The sequence below is a fragment of the Eschrichtius robustus genome, chromosome 4 (genome assembly GCF_028021215.1).
Source record: "Eschrichtius robustus isolate mEscRob2 chromosome 4, mEscRob2.pri, whole genome shotgun sequence".
Taxonomy (NCBI): Eukaryota; Metazoa; Chordata; class Mammalia; order Artiodactyla; family Eschrichtiidae; genus Eschrichtius; species Eschrichtius robustus.
This window is the reverse complement of record NC_090827.1, coordinates 143,353,204-143,363,826: the sequence shown is the minus strand read 5'-3', so window position 1 is coordinate 143,363,826 and position 10,623 is coordinate 143,353,204. Positions and strand designations below refer to the sequence as shown.

Sequence of the window (10,623 nt, the reverse complement as noted above, 5' to 3'; positions counted from 1 at the left end):
ATTCTTTTTATGGCTGAGTAATATTCCATTGTATATATACCAGGTCTTTTTTATGCAGTCATCTGTCAGTGGGCATTTCGGTTGTTTCCGTGTCTTGGCTATTGTAAATAGTTGGGTCATATTTTATGGAAGGTAGTGGAATGACTGATCTAGGAAAGATATACAGAAATCCCTGCAGGGGAAGGAGACCGGTGCAAGGAAAACACTGAAAGCAATATTGATGGAGAACAGAAGGAGGGAGTAACAAGATGAAGTGGGGACTATTGGCTAGGGCCAGAACATGCAGGGCCTGGACACTACTCTATGAGCAATGAACAATGCCTTTTAAGTATAGCATTTAGGGTGACAGGATCAAAATTGTGATTTATAAGGTCTCGTTCTTGGGGAAACATATCTTTTGGAGACTATGAAGCTATCCTTGGAAAAGGAGGCAATAGTAGAAATTAGAAGCATAGAGGGCTATTTCTGAAGACTCGTAGAGAGATATCAATGATTTGAATGGGGAGATAGAGAGAAGTTGGTATATTTTAGGCATATTGGACGTTATAACACCAGGATTTTTCAATGGGACAGAGCTTGTTGCAAAGGAGGCTATGATTCTAAGCTTTCTGACAGTGGCCGTCCGTGGATAGTAATAACTATGAGGACTCTAAAATTTGTGTTTCCAAGTCAAAGCACTGTTCATAACTTCCAACTCCTGTATGTAACGGGTTACTCAACATCTGTAGTTAGCTGTCTCACAGTTATCTTGAATTCATTTAATATATACTGAACTCGTGGCCTTTAACCCATTATTATCCCCCCCCCCCTCTTTTTTGGTGAGGATTAAATGATATTTATTTATTTTGTACTTAACATAGAGTGAATATGCCTTCCCCTTGATTTACTATGACCAAGTACAGTTGTCTCTCTGTATCCCTGGGGATTTGTTCCAGGAGCCCGCTCAGATACCAAAATTCTAGGATGCTCAAGTCTCTTATATAGAATGTCGTAGTATTTGCATATAACCCACACACATCATCCTGTATACTTTTTTAACATTTAAAGTATAGTTTATGTACAATAGTATACGTTACAGATGTACAATACAGTGATCCACAATTTTTAAAGATTATATTTATTGCTCTTACAAAATATTGGCTACATTCCCTTCATTGTACAATATATCCTTGCAGCTAATTTTATACACAGTAGTTTGCACCTTTTAATCCCCTACCTCTATCTTGTCCCTCTCAGCTTCCCTCTCCCCGCAGACTCACAGATATAGAGAACAAACCACTAGTTTGTTCTCTATATCTGTGAGTCTGCTTTTTTGTTATATTCACTAGTTTGTTTTATTTCTTAGATTCCACATATAAATGATAGCATACCTAAATATAAGAACAGAAACCATAAAACTCCTAGAGGAAAACATAGGCAGAACACTCTTCGACATAAATTATAACAATATTATTTCCTTCTTAGTGATCCCTGTTTTAGTACAATATTCCCTCTCCAAACTGCACCTGTCTTGACTGCCTTCACTTATATGAGAATGGGGAGAAGATCAAATTCTTTTTTTTTTCTTTTTGCTATTAAAATCCTCAAGGAGGCCGGAGCCGAGCCGAGCCTCTGCAGCTGCCGCCGCGGCCCCGCCGCCCACCGCGGGCGCCCACCAAGCACTTTGCAGACTCGCTTCCACCCTGCGGGCCAGTCCGCGCGGCGGGGCCCGGGCTCAGGGCGGCCGCGTCCGGGGACAGGCCATGCAGTGAAGGCCCCCGACCCCGTCCACCTTTGCCTGGAGCCGCGGGCAGCAGCCCAGCACGTCCAGCCGGCCCCGGGGCAGGAGCGGCGCTGGGGGCGGGGGAGGGTGGCTCAGCCCGGGGACCGGGAGCCGGGCTCCGAGCTGAAGGCGGGGGAAGCGGCGCCGAAGTTTTCCTGGGACTCACCGGGCGCTGCGGCAGCACTGTTGCTGTTGCTGCCGCCGCCGCCGCCGCCGCTGCTTCGTTGCACATTCACGTGGAAAATTTTCAGGAGTCAGCAGAAACATTGTGTCCAAGAAAGACTGAGTCGCAGTAACCACCAAACCCTGGAGGAGACTCTCCCTGGAGAACTTCCCTTCGGTTTATTTACTTGAAAAGGCTCCAGGCTTCGGCTTGGAAAATTCAACCGCCAAAATTGAGCCGAGCAGCTGGAGCGGCAGTGAGAGCCCTGCCGAAAACATGGAAAGGATGAGTGACTCTGCAGGTAAGCCCATTGACAATGATGCAGAAGGGGTCTGGAGCCCCGACATCGAGCAGAGCTTTCAGGAAGCCTTGGCTATCTATCCACCATGTGGGAGGAGGAAAATCATCTTATCAGATGAAGGCAAGATGTATGGTAGGAATGAATTGATAGCCAGATACGTCAGACTCAGGACTGGGAAGACGAGGACCAGAAAACAGGTGTCTAGTCATATACACGTCTTAGCAAGAAAGAAAGTTTGAGAAATTCAAGCCGCCGTTAAGGTGTCTAGTCACATTCAGCTTCTTGCCAGAAGGAAATCTTGTGATTTTCATTCCAAGCTAAAGGATCAGACTGCAAAGGATAAGGCCCTGCAGCACATGGCCGCCATGTCGTCAGCCCGGATCGAATCAGCCACTGCCATTCACAGCAAGCTGGGGCTGCCAGGGATTCCACGCCCCACCTTCCCAGGGGCGCCGGGGTTCTGGCCGGGAATGATACAGACAGGACAGCCTGGATCCTCACAAGACGTCAAGCCCTTCGTGCAGCAGGCCTACCCCATCCAGCCAGCGGTCACAGCCCCCATTCCAGGGTTTGAGCCTGCGTCAGCCCCAGCTCCCTCGGTCCCGGCCTGGCAGGGCCGCTCCATTGGCACAACCAAACTCCGCCTGGTGGAGTTCTCAGCTTTCCTCGAACGGCGGCGAGACCCAGACTGGTACAACAAACACCTCTTCGTGCACACTGGGCATGCCAACCGTTATTACAGTGACCCATTGCTCGAATCAGTGGACATTCGTCAGATTTATGACAAATTTCCTGAAAAGAAAGCTGGCTTAAAGGAATTGTTTGGAAAGGGCCCTCAAAATGCCTTCTTCCTCATAAAATTCTGGGCTGATTTAAACTGCAGTATTCAAGATGATGTCGGGGCTTTTTATGGCGTGACCAGTCAGTATGAGAGTTCTGAGAATATGACAGTCACCTGTTCCACCAAAGTTTGCTCCTTTGGGAAGCAAGCGGTAGAAAAAGTAGAGACGGAATATGCAAGGTTTGAGAATGGCCGATTTGTATACCGAATAAACCGGTCCCCGACGTGTGAATATATGATCAGTTTCATCCACAAGCTCAAACACTTACCAGAGGAATATATGATGAACAGTGTTTTGGAAAACTTCACAATTTTGTTGGTGGTAACAAACAGGGATACACAAGAAACTCTCCTGTGCATGGCCTGTGTATTTGAAGTTTCAAATAGTGAACATGGAGCACAGCATCATATTTACAGGCTTGTAAAGGACTAACCATGGTTATTTATAAATATAGATATCTGTATATACACACACACATATGTGCGCGCACACACACACATGTGCACACACACACACACTCTCTCCATGATCGAACGACTGACTGTAAACCTCACCACGCAAGGGTGCTGCCCTGGCCCTGAGGTCACCCCAACTTTTCTGAATCCTGTTTGAGTGAAGTCATTTTTTCATGTGTTCATACTCATTGTAGCTGTGAAGTTCTGGTACCGTTGTACAAAGAGAAATCGAGTTGTTTCTGTGTGTTATTCAGATCCACAGCCCACAGTTCCTCAGAAAGTTGAACCTTAAGAACCCAAGTCTCTGTTTGCAGAGACCTGTTTCTCGTTGTGGTAGAAAAAAAATTAAGACAGAGCATTTACCATTGGACATTTACAGGCTTTATACAAATGTATTTAGTGTTTTTTTTTTTTTAACATAAAATTCTTGTTTTAAGATACAAGTAAAATTAATCTTTAAATATAGATGTAAATTAGTACACAAAACTAAGAATCTTTAGACTTTGTAACAAATTAGGGTGGAAGTTATGAAAGAACATAGTTCACTAAATTATTTTTTAAATGAAACTTTTCCTTCTTTTTGAAACCAACTTTAAAATGTAGCCTTAAAAAATGCTTGGTAGAAATATCCTAGTGAGACAAATTTGTACTTTTTTCTTCAAGGTTAAAACTAATCTCCTAATCCATTAAACTCTTGAAACAGCTGTTACAGAGGAAGAAAACTTCACCCCTTATCCTTAACATATATAGTATATTTAAAAAATATAAAATTGTATTGTAAAAAAATAAATAAATAAAATCCTCAAGGACACTTAGCATCAGGTACATTTCTTGGATGGGGCAACAGGGAGTGGGAGCCCACCTAGGACATGCGCATGATTCATAGGAGTGAACGTAAGATGCTGAAATTTAGTATCCTTTTGTGGACACTTATCAAATTTCAATTTTTTTTTTTCTGTAAAGTTGCTAAGGGATCACTGAAAGATGCTCATTGTATGATATTTTTTCATGTGTGATTATATTGAGTCTTTTCAATTAGTTAATAATTTTGGTCCTTTCAACTGGTTAATAATTTTACTAAAAAAGAATTTCAAGTAGATCCTTTTTGCCCTACAAAAATATCCCAAAACAACAAATTACTCACAGTGTAGGTCTGGGTTTGATTTGTCCCATCATCTTTGTACAAAGATTGAGTTTAATATGTAAACAGTGGGAAACCACAAATGAGACTTTACTGACTCAATTTGATAAATGCCATAACCTACTTTCCACTGTGTCTGCACTAATGATAACTGTGGTGGATGGTGTTTGGTAAATATAGAATTAATACCCAGTGAGTTCAGTATGTAAAGTTAAGTATCAATGTACAGTTAACAAGAATTAGATGTTAGAAAATAGGAAGGTTTTTATTGTTAAAAGATGTTTACTAGCACACAATTTCCCTAATGGGCTTATGGAGATAACGGGACAAGTGAAGTTTCAAAGCCCCTGCTGAACTTACAATTTCCTGTAAAATAGGCATTAATGCATAAAGATAAAAGGTATCTTTATTTTGAAGAACCAGTTGAAAGTCCTTTTGTCTTTTGGGATTTTAAATAAATTGTTTTGAATTTGAGAGACTTTAAAAGAGGGCATAGACTTGAATATGCTTTCTTCAGGAAGTGTGTGCTCTAAAACGTTGAGAAACATTAATGTAGACAGCAAAACTATACAGAAACAGAAACAGGACAGTTTTTCAGAAGACAAGGTTTGGGGGTGAATGTGAGTTTAAGGCTGTTTCCACTAATCACTTTAGTCACACAATCATTCAAGTCAGACAACCAGTTTGACTGGCTTTTTGACCTTATTAGCATGATGCTTGACCAAATTGATTCAAGAGTCCAGTTGAAATGGCAGGATCACAAACAGCCTTAGGCTCTGCAAATCTATCTATAATTTCAAGTCAGTTGGACAGCATTTACTGTGCACAGAGGGTACGTATATTGCAATAATTATTTTAAACCTTTTCTCCTCTCCTAAACCTGCTAGACCTGCTCCTCCCCGTTTCCTCTCAAGAGATCACCTTGCTTCCTACTTCAGAGAGAAAATATACAAAAATTGTATAAATGCATGCCACTTGCACAAATCGTAACTGACAGTTACGGTCTCTTTTGATGAGTACCCCTGACTTTCAGAGACCTCAATATGCTTATACCCTGATAAATTTATTTTTTATTGTTACTATTGTTATTGCTTTCATCTGAAACATGAAATGTGGATTTTACTCAGCAGAACATTCTTTTGAGGAAAAATATTCCAATATTTCCAAGATCATTCCACTAGAATAAAATTTCTCTTCTCTGAATCCAGTTCTCTTCTGGACTATATGTCTTTATAATAGTTAAACATTTATCGAGTATTTTTTAAGTCTCCGACATAGTGATTGCATGACTATAGAATGATATTACTAATTCTGTTTATTCTAATTTTTTGAACTAAAATAGAAAGGTAGGAAAAGACAAAAAATTTAAAAAGAAAAATCATTTTGTAATTTCCTTATGCTAGATTTCTTAGTAGATAATTTAGCACCTGTGTGAGGAATAAGGTTAAAAATGTAATAGGCACTCTCATGGATAAAACTTCTAAAATGCTAAATCCTAACCTTAAGATTCTTGTTTCAATACAGAATAGGCTACAATTCCCAGTTGCTTTATGGAATAAATTGGTAGCTAATTCCACATTTGTGTGATTTCAGCATAATTTGGATTCATTCAGGGAAATACTTTTTCTCTATTCTTGATAGAAAGTAATATGCAATGAAACCTATTTGAATATAACATATTAGATAGTGTAATAGGATGGTTACAATCTATAGTCTGAAAAATAAAATTGTAGCTGCAGTCATAGCGCCTTTGTTCTGGGAAAAGCCCGCTAGTTCTTGAATAAAGGGAACAATGGTGTTCATCAGATTATCCTAACAACACAAAATGCAATGACCTGTTCTATGAAATTCTCTCTATAGAATTCACTCAGCCAATCAAAGACATATTTGTTTTGCATTTGAAAATGTTCATACTTTAATAGGAATGTCTCATGAATGGCATGAGAAGTAAATACTCATAAAAATGTTTACTGTCTGCATATTTGAATAAATCATACTATTCAATTAATGGAGGAAAAATAGGTCTGTCAACTTTGATTTAATCTCCTCCCTGTGTTTTTCAGAAGAAGAAAAGTCAATAAAAACAGTAGAATTACTCACTAAATACTGAATTAAATAAAAAACTTCAACCATAAACCAAAGCAAAATTTAAAAATATAAACAATATAGTAAATTTGAACTAAATTACAGCCAGTTTTATTCTATGCTTCACATCTTAAAAAAAGTTAGTGAGGTTTATTTACTAGTATGGGAAAGGAAAAAAAATTCCTTTTGCCTCTGTCCCTCAAACCCAGACAGTTCTCTTTATTCGTGGCCACTGACAAAAGTATGGTGGTGTTACCAGTAGCTTTCTGCCAGGAATACACTAACAGGCCCAGAACTAATACTTGGGGCCATGATATTTAGCTCTACCTCTGCTCATAACTCTCTGGGAATTAATTTAGTTTTCTCTCCCACTTTCTCATTTGCAAATGAAGAATAAAATGTCCAACTATCTGATTTGAAGGTACAATAAAATATATATGAAAATATTTTTTTATAAAATGAAAACCATCAAAATCACGTAAGATAATCATAACAATTTGCTCTTTAAACTGAAATACAGAACACATGCTTTTGAAACATACCTTGAAATTGGGTAGAACATGACTATTTCCACCTGCTTTATGTTACTGTTCAATATTGTTTCAGAACTATTCACCCAACAAATGCACAAGTAATGCCACTACACGTAGAACTGAAGCATGTTCCCCTTGTGCGTTAATTAACATTAGTTTCCTCCATACAAAGGGCATTCCAAGTCAGTGTTCCCTAATATTATCATGTAAGGACCATACTCATTTCTTTCACAATATATGCACTTTCTTATAACTTTAGTAAAAGGAAATAAAGATTTCTGTCAAAGGAAGGCATTAGTTTATAATTAAATGTAAAATCCTAGGAGTCAGAGACACCCAAGTTAGAATAATGTCTCTACCTCTTACTAATTTTAAACAATGAAGCAGTTAACTTCTGCAAGGCTCAGTTAAGCTATAAAATGTTGATAATAATACCTACGATGCAAGGTTGTGAAGATTAAGTACAAAAATGTATATAAAATTTTGACGCAAGGACCAACAAGTGTTAAGCATATAAAACTGGCATCTATTAGTAATATGACCTGGTTTCATATTTCACATCTACTATCCAGCTGAGTAAACTTAGGTAATTTATCTAATCATTCATGTATAAAATGAAAAATTGATTGGGTAAGTGCATGATAGCCATTTCTAGCTTCATGAATCCAAGAACCCCCGTCTAACTCGGGATACCATTTTATAGTACCACCTTCTTCAATTAGAGGAGGGGTTCTGTCTCCATTTAATATATGAAGGAGACTCCCTGGCAGGGTTAATCACTTCCCTCAATTCATCTAGAACAGGGGTCTGAAAACCTTTTCTGTAAAGAGACATAATATTTTAGGCTTTGTGAGTCATAAGGTCTCTGTTTCAGCTACTCAGCTGTGCTGTTGTAATGCAAAACCAGCAACAGACATTATGTACACCAGTGTTTAACAATACTTTATGTATGGACACTAATTTAAATTTTGTGTAATTTTAATGTGACACTAAGTATTTTTTTAAAATTTTTCTTCAACCACTTAAAAATATAAAAAACCTTTTTAGATCATTGGCCATACAAAACAAGTGGCAGGCTGGCTTTGGTCCATGCATTAAATGGTTAGTTGGGACTAAACCCCAGGTTTTAAAAGACAAAGTTCTCTGCCAATAAGAACATTCCAAATTAATTGACTTTATTAAAAAATTTCTTTATCACAGAATATTTATATCTGGGGTCCATATTTCTTGAATTATATTATCACTGCCTAGATAGCAGATAAAAGACTAAAAAGTAGTTGCAAAACTTATATTCTTCACTAAAGTTATAAAACAAACCAATAATTCTTTCTTTTGAGGGGCAGCACTATTTTCAGAATGGCAAAGAAAAATAAGTGAAAAAGTTTTATTGCCTTTCCATGTACATATATTTGGCTTAGTTTGATGCTGATTGTGGGGTCATATGCCAGAACTGCAGCAGGACCAAAATATTTGTAGACCTTGGGAAACAAGCACAAACCACTGTTTGTGTAAGATTCACGAAAAGAAAAACAAACTTCCTGATGACAGTGGTTAGCAAATTGTTTTCAGAAATGAAGAAAAAGCGAGTAATGTAATTTTTTCAAAAGGAAAGGCAAAATTCAGTCCTAATTAGTGACTGAGCTATAAGACACATGGTAATCTTTTGTGCCAGTGGCTTACTTACCTTGACATGTCTAATTTATTAAGGAAAGCTTTAGAAGGTATTTACAAATTAATGGATCACTTTCTTTTGTCACTTTTTTGAGTTGGTTGTATGTTTGTTGCCATTTTTTTCTTATGTTCGTAGGGAGTTAAGAAGAACCCACACTAGGAGGGACGTCCTTTATTCTGCATTGAAACGGTCTTGATATAATCCACAAAGCAAGACAGTAACCAGAAAGAGTTCGAATTTAGCCCCTTCCTTTGTATTCTTTTTACACTTAGACCAATTATATGTTCTCATACCTGTGATGGCATATCAAATCAAATTCAAGACATTGTATAGTAATGTTAGAAATATCTTCACACAAGTTTTGTCACACTGAAACCTATAGTTTGCTCCAGTCACTGGCTAAACTTGACCTTGATTGTACTAGACTATGTGCCGTTTTTAATTATTCCTCAGGGAAATATCCTTAGCTTGACAGTTGTTGTCAGGGAACATTGGCATAACTTTGTGACATGTTAGTTGTTGGCTGCTTCTACCCGACATGGAAATTTGACATACAAAATAATTAAAATTCAGGCAAAATAATTGCTTAAAGGACTTCTTTAACCTAAAAGTGAATGATTTTTCCCTGATTCCTTTTGTGTATTCCATGCTTTTGTCCTTTGTATTTAACATTACTGGTATTAATTACACTGTTCGTAAATGAACCATTTCAGAAAATTGGCCACTTTCTTATTGCATTTGGATGATACTTATGTAATTGTACACAATGATTCTTGGAACACAGACCCTGATTTTCATCTGATTCTTGCTCTTGAGAGACAATAAAAGAGGAAAAGGGAACAAGCCCTAGGCCTCAATCCTAAAATCCTTACCCACTTTTTATTTGACAAAACTTAGAGCCCGTCTTGGAAGTGAAATGCTATATGGAGTAATGAAATGGTGAAGTGATGCCGAAGTGTCAGAGGACCTTGCAGGAGCTTCTGAAAGGCTAATGTGTTCCCACAGGGATTAAGAGGCCAGCACCTGGACCCAAGAAACCTAGATTCAAATCCTGGCACTACCAATCCATGCAATTTTATAAATGTTATTTAAGATCTCTAATTACTCACCTAAGAAACAACTGATCACCTAATCCATAGAAATTTTATGAGAATTATATATATGATCATATATAATAGTATTTTGAAAGTTATAAGACAAAAAAAAAAAACCCTCCTCTTGCTGCTTCTTGGGATTTAACCAATAGAGACAATTTAAAACTAGAAAATTAAGTAAATGGCATTCAAAATATTAAATGGCCAAGTGTATATCTTATGAAATCATAAATGCAACAACTGTTCCTTACATATAAAGCCTAAGCCTCCAGTTCTCTCCCCAAACTGGTTTTGATCCCGGCCAGTGGTCTACACATCTGACCTTGTGGATGCTAGACTAAAGATCCTCTACGGTCTGGGCAGAGAGAGAAAGATTAGCAGCGGGTGGAAGGGTAGAGACAGGCAGGAGATGACAGATACTTGAAGACTGATAAAAAAGAAAAAGCCAGTAATGAGAGCCAACTGTGTCTGTGTGGAGGAAAGAGCAAAGCAACAGGAAACTGACACCTTCCAGAAGATATGGCTCAATATCAGTCCCTGTGTTAGCTGAAATGTGCTTCCAACCTCGGGAAATA

General features: G+C 38.2%; 1 pseudogene; it reads left to right on the top strand.

Annotated features, from left to right (window-relative positions):
- The first annotated feature begins 2,119 nt into the window (after positions 1 to 2,119).
- Positions 2,120 to 3,559, top strand: LOC137763896 (transcriptional enhancer factor TEF-1 pseudogene; annotated as a pseudogene).
- Positions 3,560 to 10,623: the final 7,064 nt, after the last annotated feature.